The sequence below is a fragment of the Tamandua tetradactyla genome, chromosome 1 (assembly GCF_023851605.1).
Source record: "Tamandua tetradactyla isolate mTamTet1 chromosome 1, mTamTet1.pri, whole genome shotgun sequence".
NCBI classification, from domain to species: domain Eukaryota; kingdom Metazoa; phylum Chordata; class Mammalia; order Pilosa; family Myrmecophagidae; genus Tamandua; species Tamandua tetradactyla.
Genome location: NC_135327.1, coordinates 195,824,934 through 195,840,553, shown reverse-complemented (window position 1 = coordinate 195,840,553; position 15,620 = coordinate 195,824,934). Strand labels below are relative to the sequence as shown.

At 37.8% G+C, this 15,620-nt stretch overlaps 1 protein-coding gene and 1 pseudogene across 13 annotated transcripts in view; one reads left to right on the top strand and one right to left on the bottom strand.

The window, feature by feature from the left end:
* Positions 1 to 15,620, top strand: part of PRKAG2 (protein kinase AMP-activated non-catalytic subunit gamma 2) — a 614,065-nt gene that overhangs the window by 444,028 nt on the left and 154,417 nt on the right. The window lies entirely within an intron of this gene.
* LOC143679779 (farnesyl pyrophosphate synthase pseudogene) lies at positions 4,766 to 6,129 on the bottom strand (annotated as a pseudogene).

Genomic DNA, 15,620 nt, shown 5'->3' with positions numbered 1-15,620 from the left:
TATTTAATTTATTTGTAGTGCATTGCACTGCTTGGATATGTATATTTACAACTTTCATGGGAATTGGGAAATTTTCAGCCATTATTTCCTCAAATATTCTTTCTGCTACTTTTCCCTTCTCTTCTCCTCTGGGACACCCATGACATAAATATTTGTGCACTTTGTGCTGTCATTCAGTTCATTGAGAACTACTCAATTTTTTTTCCATTCTTTTCTCTCTCTCTCTTTTTTTTTTATGATTTCAGATATCCTGTCTTCTAGCTCACTGATCCTTTCTTCTGCCTCTTCAGATCTGCTGTTGTATACCTCTAGTGTATTTTTTTATTTCATCTATGTGCATTTCATTTCCATAAGTTCTGTTATTTATTTATTTATTTTGTATGCTTTCAAATTCTTCTTTATGCTCACCCAATGTCTCTCTATTCCTTTAGGTATATTTTCCTTCACTTCCTTAGATTAATTTAGGAGATTTGTTCAAACATCTTTGATTAGTTCCCAGTTCTGTGTCTCCTCTGACTTTTTAATTTGCTCCTTTGACTGGGCCATATCTTTCTGTTTCTTGGTATGGCTTATAATTTTTTGCTGATGTCTAGGCATCTCATTTCCCCCTCCACCCAACCCCAGCCCCATTCCTGGGGAGGAAGCCTTCACGCCCCTCTCCATCCACAGCAGCCAGTCACAGACCATATCTGAGTCATGTCTCAAGAGTCGGGAATGGGCACTGACCATTGCCGTGGGAGTGATTCAGTCACAGTTTTTGCTACAACTTCTTGGTCTTCCCATCCTACTCTTTCCTGGATACTCTACCGCTCCCCTGACCTTTAGAGCCCCAGAACCATTGATTCAGACAGTTTCTGCCTGTCTATTAGTTGTTTTTGTAGGAGGAGTATGTCCTGTAGCTCCCCACTCTGCCATCTTCCCCAGAAGTGCTGCCACGTATTTTTTGTCATTGATATTTATTGCCACACAGTCACACTTATTTGTCTATGTCTTGCCTATGGCTGCTTTCATGTGATGGCAGCAGAGTTGAGTCATTGCAACAGAGACCATATAGGCCTTCAAAGCCTGAAATATTTATTACTTGGCCTTCTTTTTTTTTCAAGAAAAAAATTGCCAATACCTGATGGATTCATGCCAGAGTTTTCCTAAACTTGTCTAATATGCTTTGGGACTGGATTGAAGACATTTGGAATCACACAAGTTTCAGGTGGAAGAGCCCTTAATCTTTCCCTTAATCTTCATGAGTAAGGACACAGAATGCAAATTTGAAATAACCAGCACAGATGACCACTGTAAACTCAATTATTAAAAGGCAGTGTAATGAGGGCATGCCATGGTGGCTCAGCAGGCAGAGTTCTCACCTGCCTTGCTGGAGAGCCATGTTCAATTCCCCGTACCTACTCATGGGAAAAAAAAAAAAAAGGCAGGGTAATGAAAAAAAAGAGTGACTTTTGCATGCAGTAAAGTTAGGAATTGAGGCCAGAAAGTATAGAAGTGAGAAGTATGGCAAAATTTAAAACTGTGATTGAGAATACTGATGCAAGTTTTCTTTTGGGATTTCCTCACATGGCAGCTGGGGGTTTGTTGAAAGAGGTTAAGAAAGTGACATGCATAACTATCTCCATAATTTTTTTTTCAAAGACTACAGATATGTACCTTGCATTATTTTTAAGGAGCCCAATATATAAATCAGTGCTTTTCAGAAATAAATTGAGATAGGTGCATTTCTGAAAGTTGAATTGTTAGTAGATTATTATTCCCTTTCCCCTAAATCACATTTGGGGGGAAACCATACTGAATTTATAGTGATTTCCTTCAACTGCAGTTTTCAAAATGATTGGTGTATGCTACTTTGTGTGTCTATTCTACATAAATTATTATTCATACTGAGTAAGTAAGAAAATAATGTTTTCAGGGCTAAATAATAGTAAGACATTTTTAATTTTTGTCCCCAGAACATGGAACAAAGTATAAGATAAGTCCAGAGCTGTGTCACACTGATCATTTATAGTTGACCTCAGTAAGGTTCTAAAGAAACTGAATAATAATGTTTACATGAAATCATCACCTTTTCTACCTCTATCTTATATCACAAATGAATGATAGGAACAAGGAAGGGGGAGGAGATTAACATTTGATGGCCTCATGTTTTGCTGTATACCATTATTTTCTCAGTCATAAAATGGGGATCGCAATATTGATACTGAAAGATTAAATAGAGTCATAGAGAAGTTGAATATCTTTTCCAAGGTCACAAAACTAGTAATAGGTAACTGAGTCATGATTCATGTTAATTATTTTTCATTTGCAAAATGGGTAATTTAGCTGACCATCCAAGATGTCTTATCTGCAATTGTGTAAAGAATAAGTTCCCACCATTCATTTCTCACTTGAACAAAGGAGTACAATCAAACTGTGGACACAGGAATTTGTTCCATTGTTATTCATTGAGATATTTGCTTTGCTTATTGAGAGGTAATTTCAGAATTCATTTTCAAAACAATTCATTTTATGATTTAATTGTATCAAGTCAAATTATTTCATAATTGGATTATCATCAGCCCTCCTTGAAATCTGACACTTCTGGTTTTTTAAAAAATATAGCTTTTACTACATAAGCAATTTGAGCTTACTATTTTCATCTTATAGCTTTTCCATATTGTTTATGGTAATCACTTATAATCATACCACTCAAAGAACTGGCTTTCAAAACCTTTCCCCTCCATATCTGTAGACACATATGATTTTTTTTTTGTATGCTTTATGGTGGGGCCACATTTCATTCCTTTTCCACGTGATTGGCCTGTTATTGAAGCACCATTTGTTGAATTTTGTTTGTTTGTTTTTGTTGGTTTCTTTGTTTGTTTGTTCGGGAAGTGCATGGGTTGGGACTCGAACCCGGGTCTCCCACATGGAAGGAGAGAATTCTACCACTGAACTACCCTCGCACCCCCACATATAATTTTAATCAAAAATAGAGTTTGGGAACAATATACATAATCTCAAGTGTGCATAAATTCTTCTGGAGAGGCCTTTTAGAAGACAAAGAAAGGAAAGTAGCCAGCTTTGATTAAATGCTCTCTGGCTACTAGAATTTAGTGAGCCAGAGTAGTAAACTGATAAGTATTGTTATGCTGCTGGGGAAAGGGGAAGGCTCTTACTTCAAGTCTGCCTAGGGAGCTGTGGATCTCATGAAGAAATGAAGCCTTTGTTACATCAATATGCTTTACCCACTGGCTGAATGGCAGAAATTATGGTATATCAGTGACCAGAAATCTCATAAGGGAAATTAATGTGCAGATTAGTTTTATTTGGGCACTAAAGTTCTTTTGCTAGTGAAAATAAGGACTGCTTGATATAAATCCACTATTTACATAACTGAAAAAAATATTCAACATGCTTACTGGTAATTTTCACCAAAAGAATTCCAGCATATAAAAGGCATGCAAAAGAATATTAGGGGGCAGCCTACAGTGGCTCAGTGAAAGAGTTCTCGCCTGCCATGCTGGAGACCTGGGTTTGATTGCCGGTGCCTGTCCATATATAAAAAAAGAAAAGACTATTAGGGTCAGATTCTATTAGAGTTTGAAAGCTGCATATCAAGAAATCTCGAACACTTATTGTTGAGGAAGTATTGGTAAATAAGAGTATTCACTTGCTTGATTTAAGTAGTTAAGATTCTCAGGTTCAGCAAAGCATCAAGTAGGTTAGAAACCTACCTCTATATTATCCCGTGATCCTTATTAGCTTTAAAGGATGGAAGTCTTCCACACGTAACTCTAAGTTAATTGCTTCTAAAGAATGAAGAAAGAAAATTGTAAAAGTTTTCTTGAGAAGTTTAAGAACATCATCCCAAAGTACGAGAATCAATCTCTCTCTCCTGTCAAGTTCCTCCTCTGACAGAAAGAATGGCTTGTTTCCGTAGCACTAACTGCAATGACGTTTTGAGGAAGAAACTTCAAAGTTCAAGTAAAGGTCTCGACAAAGAAAAAAATTAGGAGACACTTAAATAAGGGATGAAAAACATTTTCTTGGTGAGATGAGTTATGTCCTGGGAGGTTGTGGACACCAGTACAAGGAAGTCAACACTTTTCTTCTCCCGACTTTTAATCTGAGAGGAGTTGTATTTATTCATTTATTAATAAATGAATGAGATATTTGCTTTGGGGGATTTGGGGCAGATATTAAAAATCTGTGCGTTCCCTTTTTATTTGTTGTATTCGATCCTATAGCTTTCTGTTTCTCCTAATATTAAATGCAGATTAGCAGAGCATGTAGTTAAAAAAAAAATCTAAATTGCTCAAGTCTTAAGTGGCCCTTGAATAAAAAACTTTTTTCCCACATCTATACTATGGTGAAATGAAGCAAAGTTAATGTTCTCCTAATTCTAGTAGCAGCAGCAACATATTTCACTTACTGAGGAGCTTGTAGAGCCCCAGATTCCTAAAGTAGCTTGGCCAATTTATGCATGCTGTCGGAGAAAGGCAAGTGGACATGACTTTAATACAGTATGGTTAGCTCAGTGGAAGAGATAGTCCCAATGTGCTGAGTGCAGAGGACCACTTGGTCTGGGAAGGGGGGAAATTACGGACTGGGACGGTGGTCAGAGAAGGCTTATAGCCAATGGTGTTACAACTGAGCCTCAAGGAGATGAGGAATTAGTGTGTGAAATGGCATGTTGGATGTGCAGCATCTACTCCAAACAAGGAGTCTGAAGGCCTCCAATGCCATGCTTAGAAGCTTAGTCTTTTTTTATGTTTTCATTTTATTGTTTTTTAGGGGTAGGCTTCTTTATTAAAAGCCTCCCCTCCCTGCCCTTGAGGTCTCTGGGCCACTTTTTCAGCTTGTTAATCTTGTGTGCCAGCCCAAGAAGATAGCCAGGGGCAGGGGTTCAGTGTGCTGCCCTTTGAGAACCAGTGGGTGGCTGCAACTGCCATCCTCATACTGTTTCTCCTAATGTTAAATGCAGATTAGCAGAGCATGTAGTTTAAAAAAAATCTAAATTGCTCAAGACTTAAGTGGCCCTTGAATAAAAAACTTTTTTCCCACATCTATACTATGGTGGAATGAAGCAAAGTTAATGTTCTCCTAATTCTAGTAGCAGCAGCAACATATTTCACTTACTGAGTAAGAATATGAGATGCCTCATACTGGCATCTCAGCTCCTCTTATAGCACCTTCAACTGGGCCATCTTCTCAGCTACTTCTGCCCATTTTTCTCCTGAAGGATCTGGTGCTGTTCTGGAGAGCCTCATTGCAGACACTGAACCACCAGCTAGCTGCACTTGTTGCATCCTGAATCTGAAAGACTCTTCCATCTCCAGTAGGATCTTCTTGGCATTGGCATGCCCCTTCTTCTCGTCAATGCCCGCCATATGTATGGCAGCAGCTACAAGAGGGTAGAAGGAGTAGTGAGCTGTCTTATACTTGACAGTGGATTTGCTTTCCTTTTCAGTGACTCTGCCAAGATCCACATTGCCCTGGGGGGCTGTGATGGGGTCCAGCATCTGCCCCATTTCAGTCTGATAGAAAAGCTCAATCAGGTTCATATAATAAGGCTGCTCTTGGCAGTAGAGCTTCAGCAGACTGTAGATTCACGCTTCCAGCAAACACGACATCATTAATGGCATCCAAACCTATGCCTGGCTTCTGATGCCAGCAGAGCTGTCCCTGTTTGTGTGAGGGATGAATCCATGACACCAGGAAAAATGTTGGAGCAGTTCCATGCCCCAGCCTGCAGTCAGGGCCCAGTGGAGACTATCAGCATCTTGCTTTCTTGGCTCCTCCAGCTCCTAGAACACTGCCAGCACTGTCAAACCCTGGTTGTACTTGCCTCCAATGACACTGTACTCCAGTATCTCCTTGAGCTGGGCAATAGCATCTCCTGTCTCTTGGTGCCCCATCTCATCCTCAGTCAGCACCTTGAAAATCTGAGAGAAGTGTTGGATGAAATTCTGCTTTTCTTGGGCATAAACATCAGGTTTCTTGTCTCCATTCATTCTGAAGGGGAGCAAAGTGCTCTGTTCATGGATGCTCAGAAGCTTAGTCCTGATGCTGAAGGCCTGGTATGCTTTCCAGTTTGCCATCGCTTATGGGCATACTGTGAACTTCTGTGAGTGGGCCATCACGTTCAGTTACCTAGCTCAGAAGCTTATAATCAATTTAGACTGCACCAAATAAAGCAAATACATTCCCTGGAACATGCCCCACGTTGCCTCACAAGAGTATGGTGAGAGCACCTTGGAACTCAAAATAGCATTTAGGTGCCATGGGAACTAACTGGAGAGGGTAACAAGTATGAATGCCTTAAATTTAAAATTAAAAATGATCATGTTGGGTTGGCCACAGTGGCTCAGCAGGTAGAATTCTCGCCTGCCATGCCAGAAACCCGGGTTCATTTCCTGGTGCCTGCCTATGCGAAAAAAAAAAAACCATCATGTTCCAATTATTGCTAACATGGCCGAAGATGTTTTCTGCCATTTCATTTTTTCAAGATACATCAGCTATTCCTGCATTCTACAGTGTACTGAGGATGCCCGAGCATGGAATCACCAGCGACTTTTCATTGCCTGCACTAGCAGCAGTTTTCAAAGGAATGAGCTGGTCAGATTTGAATTTTATAGGATTATTCCAGTAACAAGATAGAGACTGTAATTCATGGGGGAAAGAGTAAGCAAGATGACCAGTGAAGAGAGTGTTATAATACCCAGTAAGATATGACAAAGCGCTGAATTAAGGCAGCAGAAATAGAGATTTAGAGGAAGGGAGCAAAGGTAAAAGTATTTAAGAGAGAAAATAGTCTGGACTTGATGACTGGACCTGTGGCAAGTGCGGCTCTAAGGTGACTCAATTTCTGGCATGAATGGATGATTGGCAGTATCGTTAACTTAGGAAAATATGGAAAGGGGATGTAGATCTGTGAATGTCATATACATTCCATTTTGGGCATATTTTCTTTGATTTCTTTGGGATATCAAATAGAGATATCAGGGCCCTGGGATGTATGTCTGGAGTGGAGAAGTAAAGGTTAGTAAAATGTTTCTCTCTGTCCATTTTATTTGCCATGTATTAAGATTTAAAAAAAAAATCAGGAGTCTGGATACCTTCTACCTATATAACTGCTGGTGCAGGGAAGAAAACAAACAAGGTTTAATTCTAATAAAGGATGCTTCTTTACCAGTGCAGTTGTTTGAAAATGTATTTTGGAGGCTGAACATTAAACAGTGGAAAAATTACTGTACCTATTCACGTGTTCTAGACAGGCTTATCGCAATTTGCATTTAGATGGGAATTCCTTCAGCTCAGAACCAGAATTGTCCCCTAACTCGTAGCACTTATAAAAGTATTAACTTCGGTATCATTGGTACAACGGTGACACAAACCATAACACGAGTATTAATAGTCTTCCCTTAATGACTCAGTAGAAATTAGCTGTTGAAATGGTGGAAAAGTTTATAACAAGCCTCCTTTAACATCTCTCTGAGAAAAGAGTGCATAACCTGTTAATGAATGACTACCCAACTTCTCTCATAATGCTTGAGTAAACCTGTTTTAAGAGGTTATGTGTTGTAACACTTTTTTCCCCCTGCTACTTTCAAGGCTTAGCACAGAACCCGAAAGCATTATTTTGAGTCCTGATTAAAAATGACAGCTGTTCATCTAGAGCATGCTCAAAAAAGGGACATTATTTTATTCAGAAAAAGAGAACTTAAAGCAGCTTGTTCAATAAAAAACTCTCTAAAGAACCACACAGGGGAAAGTCTAATATGATTTCCACATCTCTGCCAATGATTTCCCTCTTTCTGCACTGGGTCAAAAGCAAATTAAAATCCCATTGCTTATATTAGTTTATTCACAAATTGGTTAGGGTATTCAATTACCTTGATTTAGGCTGATTAAGCCATAAATTATATTCACTTTTCTTTGCATTTAATGTTTTAAAGCTAGATACATCTGAGGAAGTACTCATCTCTTTCTTAAATAAAAACCAAAAAGCCTTCCTCTGATTATAAAAAGAAAAACATAAAGAAGAAAAGAAACACTTCCTGAAGTCCCACCAATTCTAAATAAACAGTTAAATTGTGGTGTAGTGTTTTTGTTTTTTTTCTCAGCCTTTGTTGTCTCTTTTATATACAGATACAGAAATAGACATATAGCACAAGTAGGCTATGGTATACATTGCCCAGGAACTTAGCTTTTCACTTAATATTTTTTCAGACCTTTGTCTTCAATTTACATACTTAGTTTGTTGGGATCATGTCATTTTTAAGTCTCACTTTTAAAAGGTTGAGTAGTTGCACATTATTTGAGAAGTTACACAGTATTAACTATCACTTTATACTATTCAAATTATAAAGCAAACTACTAGGCTAATATAGCAAACAACAAATATTACGTAGTGCTAGGAAAGCATTTGTAACATACCAAAAATCATTTGATAGAGAGCATATTGAAATTTGGATTTAAAAAGGGCAATTTCAATATATTTATTCATTAGCAATCAGATTCTTTTAAGAAGCTGAGTATGTTAGGCAATGCTTTAGCTTCTGGGAGGCCATAAAGAGTTTTTGCCTGCCCAAAACTCAGCTGCCAATTTGAGGAGTCAGGTAAGCATTAGAATGGAAAAAAGTTCTTTCCTTCTTAAAATCGATGCTCATTTCTGGTCTTGAATCTCCAATCTCTCATTTTTATTATGTCTAGCAATTAAAGATTAATTATGGTTTTGCCATCCATATTTAATGATATTAGGTATGGGAACTAATTCCAGAATGTTGGAATGAATTGCCAGAATTTTTTCTCTTTTAGAATAAGTATGTGTTCAAACACAGCTACTGTGAAATATATACTTAATTCATTTCAGAATTTTTCCCTAGTCTACCCCTGAGGGGTTGTGGAGAGTAAGACATGCTGAAATATTAATTTATCTACAAAATAGAGGCTTGGTCTTAAAGTGTGGGAGTCTGTGATCACCCCTGTTCTCAGAACGCATGTCTGTAGATGGCCCTGTTTTTTCACATCGCCTATCCACTAATTCAGTCTTACAAATGGGCAATTAAAAACAATTGCTGTTTCCCCACTGGGTATAAACTGTAGACAACATTTAACTTACTCATGACATTTGCATGAATTTACTCATTGACCATGCTAAGGACATCTAATATTAGAGTATCTGATATGAGCAAAAAAGCCTTAAAGTCAACATAAGTACTTGTCCATTGCCTTTTTATAAGTAGTAAAAGCAAATATAAAAGGCTTCTAGAGACGGTAGCTCTAGGGACTTATAATTCATTCCGCATTTAGCAGGTTGTCCTGACTTAAGTGGATGGAAGTGTACAAACCATGGACGCGCTTGAACAAAGCAAAGTCCAATTTTTATTTTTCTGAAAAATAGAGGGTAGAGGCAAAACAGCAATAGAGAAGGGAATATATTACTTGGATAAAATAAACACAAATAAGAAAAAGAATGCCTATCTAAAACAAATTATATTGTAAGATACTGCTTTTTAAATAAGCCACCCAGACCAAATGTATTGAATTGTACTAAGAAACATATTTTGTTGTTGACCGCAAAGAAGGCCAAATTTGATTTTGATTCATACAGCCCTGTAACAAAGGAATTTGAATCATGGTTGATTGGCCAGTCACAAGTGTTACTACTTAAAGAGAGTCAGACAGAATTTTAAAGCAGCTCAAACTGGTACCATAAATTCTGTAGCCATAAGTTATATTTCATTCTCTTTTTCTTCAGTCTTATTTAATTAAATTCTGAATTGTCTCAGAAGTTCATTGTCAGCCAGTAATTACCAGATTCTGGACTTTATTTCCAGCCTTATCCATTAATACAAATGGGCAGCAGTTGAGAGAAATTAGCTCCTTTATTTGTCTACATCAGAAATAACCTTGATGAAACAATTGTAACACCCAGTTCTAGATACTTAACTGAACTGATAATAGCTGTAGTTTAGTTTCAAATCATCTTAAAGCATGTTCCTCTTTAATATGTCTGACATAATCCTATTTTATACTGTTCAGCGTGGTGCTCTCATCCCTGAAGCTGAATTTAATCAGTCATCTTTGGTGGTAAATAATTTATGAAAATGTTGTCATTTTCCATCTTAAAATGAATTCAAAGGATATGTGGAGCAACCCTTGATAGATGCTCCGAGATCTGTGGAATAAATTAATTCACGATTCTTTGAATATAATATATTCTTCATTCTTCACAAATAAAAAGAAGCAATTGGCATGTTTGATTTCTTTTTTTTTTACCATATGGATCATTCCATTCTTATTATATAATCAATAACTCACAATATCTTCACATAGTTGTATATTTATCATCATGATAATTTCTTAGAGCATTTGCATCAATTCAGAAAAGAAATTAAAAGAAAACAGAAAAAATTTATACATACCATACCCCTTACCCCTCCCTTTCGTTGATCACTAGCATTTCAATCTACTAAATTTATTTTAACATTTGTTCCCGCTATTATTTATTTATTTTTAATCCATATGTTTTACTCATCTGTCAATAAGGTAGATAAAAGGAGCATCAGACACAAGGTTTTCACAATCACACAGTCACATTGCAAAAGCTATATCATTATACAATCATCTTCAAGAAACATGGCTACTAGAACACAGCTCTACATTTCCAGGCAGTTCCCTCCAGCCTCTCCATTACACCTTAACTAAAAAGGTGATATCTATTTAATGCATAAGAATAACCTCCAGGATAACCTCTCCACTCTGTTTGGAATCTCTCAGCCATTGGCACTTTGTCTCATTTCATTCTTCCCTCTTTTGGTCAAGAAGGTTTTCTCAATCCCTTGATGCTGGGTCTCAGCTCATTCTAGAGTTTTTCTCAATCCCTTGATGCTGAATCTCAGCTCATTCTGGGATTTCTGTCCCACGTTGCTAGGAAGGTCCACACCCCTCGGAGTCATGTTCCACATAGAGAGGGGGAAAGCAGTGAGTTTGCTTGTCGTGTTGGCTGAGAGAGAGAGGCCACATTTGAGCAACAGAAGAGGTTCTCTTGGGGGTGACTGTTAGGCCTAATTTTAAGCAGGCTTAGCCTATACTTTGCGGGGTTAAGTTTCATATGAACAAACCCCAAGATTGGAGGCTTAGCCCATTGCTTTGGTTGTCCCCACTGCTTGTGAGTATATCAAGAATTCTCTACTTGGGGAAGTTGAATTTTCCCCCTTTCTCACCATTCCCCCAAGGGGTCTTTGCAAGTACTTTTTTATTCACTGTTCAAATCACTCTGGGATTTATCGGAGCATCACTCTGGACAAACCAACAAAATCTCATGCCCTACTCAAGGTTCCAAGTACTATGGTGTTCAATTAAGCTGTCCACATAAGTTATATTAGGAAATGCATTAGTCAAACTATAAGTTTTGTACCAAATAAACATTTTTTGCTTTAGTCTCACACATGAGTTAAAGTTTTAAAATATTAATTCATGTTTGATTTCTTAAAACAAATGCAGATGCTTTGACTTTCCACTCTTAAAATACAATATAGCTAGTTCTTCTGTCTGGTTTGTAGATTATGAAATTAAGGACCTGTATTAAACCCACTCACTGGTTCCTGTTATGAGTCAGGCATATACTATTCAATAAATTCTTATGCCAGCCCTGCAAAGTAGGTATTATTGTCTGTGCTGGTTTGAAGTTGTATGTACCCCAGAAAAACGTAGTCTTAAATTTAATCCATTCCTGTGGGTGTGAACCCATTGTAGGTAGGACCTTTTGATGAGGTTCCTTCAATTAAGGCGTGACCCACCTCAATCAGGATGGGTCTTACTTAATCCTCTTACTGGAATCCTTTATAAGAGAATAAAATTCAGACAAAGAGAAAGCAAGCCACAGAATTAAGAAGCTGAAATCAATGAAACCCTGAAGAGAAGGGAGAGACCAACAGGTATGCCACATGCTTTGCCATGTGGCAGCGCAGCCAATGGTCACTGGCAGTTGGTCTTCAGAAAGAAAGTATTTCGCCTTGATGATGCTTTGATTTGGACATCTTCCCAGATTCTAACCATAAGTGCATCAATTCCCATTGTTTAAGCTGATCCATTTCATTGTATTTGCTTGGAGCAACCTAGGAAACAAAAACATTATCTCCATTTTGCAGATTAAGGGTCAAATTTAGAGAAATTAAGTAATCTGCTGGAGACTTCATGACTACTAAATGGTAGAGATATGATTCAAATTGAGAGACCAAACTCTGAAACCCATAATCTTTTCACTTTACAGAATGGCACCCACCTCCTCCCAAATAAGAGCAGCTAGCATTTATTAAGGACCTAGCCAAGAACTGCTTAGGCACATAGCACACATTAGCAGGAGGCTCGGAGACTCGCTTGGGAAATGGTCATACAGCTAATATATAGCAGACTGGGGTACAGACCCTGGATTGTTGAGTGGAAGGATTTGAGCTTTGAGGTCAGAATGCACCTTATTCCCATCAGCTCTATGTGCTTCTTCTACCCAATATATGCTCTGGTCACACTTTTGACCTTGAGAAAATTCTGCAAAATCTGAATTAAAATCAGTAACAACTAGATAATAAATACTCTTTTGAGATTTCACCCTTTCTCCACTTTTGAATTCCATGATGTCGCTTGAATCAAACTACTGATCAAGTCACCTTCCATTCCTAAATCATGGAACAACAAAAACAAAAGAGAAGACAAATTTTTACTTCATTTATACATTCTGAGACATTGGCATCTCTTTACCTAGCTCCTTATATATGGATCCGGTTCTTCAAAGATTTATGCTTGCCTAAATATGTTGTTGAACTAAGATGATTAGACATGAAAAAAGCTATTTTTCTTATTGTCATGAGGCACATTTTGTATTGCCATCCTTTTAATATTTTTCAGTTATTTCCAGTTTTTCCTGACTTATCAGATAGCACATTTATATTTTCTGTATGGGCATGATGCAAAACAATGATGTATTTATAATTTTTTTAACTTTATAACAATAAAACAAATTACAGTGCTACTAAGATTTCAGGGTTAAAAATGTTAGACTGAATCTTTAGTCATCATAGCTTATTCACTGGTAAAATAGCCCAGGGTTTAAAGCGCAGCTCATTGTTGGCCACATTGTTTTAATCAAATTTATAAAGTTAGGTTTGTCTGTTCATGAATAGTATGTTTGAGATGATATACTCTAAAATACAGATTATGTGGAGGTGTGATAATTTATTGAGCTTTTACTAAAAGTGCTGGCACTGATATAAGTGCTTTTGGTTTCATTGACTCATGTATTCCTTACAAAACCCTGTGAGGTAGGCACTGTTATGATTCCCATTTTACAGATAATGAAACGGAGGCACAGCATCATGTGTGGCACTACGATTAAAAGTGCCCCCTGCTTGCAGGTTTAAAGCTCTGCTGTCATTATCTTGAAATTTTTAATTTTTGAACAAGGGGCCTCACATTTTCATTTTGCTCTGGACCCTGCAAATTATGTAGCTGTTCCCGGAGGAAATAACTTGCTTAAGTAAGAGAGCCAGGACTCAGGTAACCTGGCTCCAGGACCCACGCTCTTCACCCTTGTTAAACTGCCTCTCAGAGAGCAAGTTGAGTCAGAAAGAGGCTGCCAAGCTGCAGAGCAGCTGTGGACGTTTCTTTTCTGTAGAGCTGCTTTGCACATGAGCTATTCTATGTGGTACGTTTTAGGGAGTCACAGTGAAGAGTGATTAATTTAATGATGACTAATGATTCCTAGGGGGGGTCAGCTAGTCTCAATAGATTATTTTTAAAGAGTAAAATGGGAAGAGCAGTGCCTGGAAGTATATTCCTGGGTGATACCTCCCCAAGGGCAGTGCCTGGCTACCCAGAGTTGGGGCACCCTTCATTTATCTTATTTTGGGTGCTTTAAGGATATAAAATCAGTGCTGTTCTTTCTGATGGAATGACCAAGTAAACACACAAATAAGTAGAAAATTTTCTTAAATTTTTAATTGTCTTTCACATATTTCCTGAGTAACACCTTTAATTTGTGCAACCCTCCTCAGGTTAAATTTGGGAATAACTTCAATTTGGAGAGTGGAGTCATCAACCATTACAACATACCCTGAGTTTTTTTGACACTCTCTTCCCCCTTCCTTATTCTGTCTTATTTTTACTGTCTCCGGCAACTTCTCAGCTATAAGGCTGAGTAGAGTAAAAGTTGGGGAGAAAAATGATAAAGAATTGCAATCTTATCACATTAAAAGTGTCACATTACAGACACTTGAAGTGAATTCCTTTGCATTTGACTCTAGATGATTGTTCTTCTTTTAAAACCTAAAATATTGCTCATCAAAAGAGTTTCATCTAGGTTTCAGGAATGTTTATGCCATCTCTTTTCTCCTGACCCCTCCTGAGTCTGTGTCACATCATCGCTGATGTAGATCAGGGAGGGGAGAGGAAGGTCCTGAGTTGCTGGGGATAATTAAACTTTTTATTTTTAATCTTATAATTGTTTTTAAATAATTGTTCAATTGTTAAGAAAAAAACTCCAACACTGTTTAGGACTACTACAAGAAAAAAGTACTGAATTAAAATTTAATTTTTGAGTTGCATTCTTTTTAAGAACGTTATAAAACAGTAGAATACTAAGACGAAGCCACAACTCTTGGTTCCTCAGCCATTAAAAAAAAAAGTACTGGCAAAGCCTTACATAAATAATCGCATAACTTCAAGAAGCTTTTGAATTATATTTATATCCACATTTGCATGGCTCTTTTTATCCTGTCAGCTTTCCTTTATTGGCTTTCCTTTGCCTTCATAAAGACTTCATGGCTGTGTTTAAAGGCTTCCTTTGATGAATACTTCCAGTTGTAATTATCCTTGAAAAACTCACTTTCAGCTGAAATGGGGGGAATGGGGACACTGGCTTGGAAGCACCAGTCACCTCTGCAGGGAAGGGTGTGAATTTGTTTGAAAGTTAATATAGAGAGAGTCCTGGTCCTCACTCTCACAAGAAGTCGACTTTTTGAAGATACTTAACAGGGGAGAATGGGTTCTGAAAACAGGGATTAACTGAAAGCCTATGGACAGATTAGTGAGACCCCTCTCCCAGTTCCCTGGACCCCCACTTGGCTCCCAGAATGCTGGCAGCCAGGCTATCCCCACAGCTACCCACCCAAGCAGGAGAATGGAGGATTTCTCTTAAGAGAAAAGAGCTGTGGATACTGAAAGTCTTGGCTTACCCCCTTTATTTCAGTAGAGTGAAGCCCACCAGTTAATGATCCCCATGCATGTAGGCACATCTTCCAATCTGGCTCTTTAGGATATCACCATTAAATGTGACAGCCAAGGAAAACCAGGCATAATAGGAAAACCTCTATTATGAAACACAGGGACAAAAGCAAACAGAAATCGGTAACTCCAAAGAAGCAATGAAGAGAGTAAAAGATACAGTGTCTGTGAAATAGGAACAGGATGTTATTTTATAAAAGGAATATTCCAAGATCAAGAATTCTTGATCCACGCATATACTGATACATACATACATTGGCAGATAAAGTTGAGGACATCTCTCATAAAATAAACCAAAAAGATAAAGATAAAAATTGATGATAAAGAAAGAAAGAAGGATAATTAGAGAC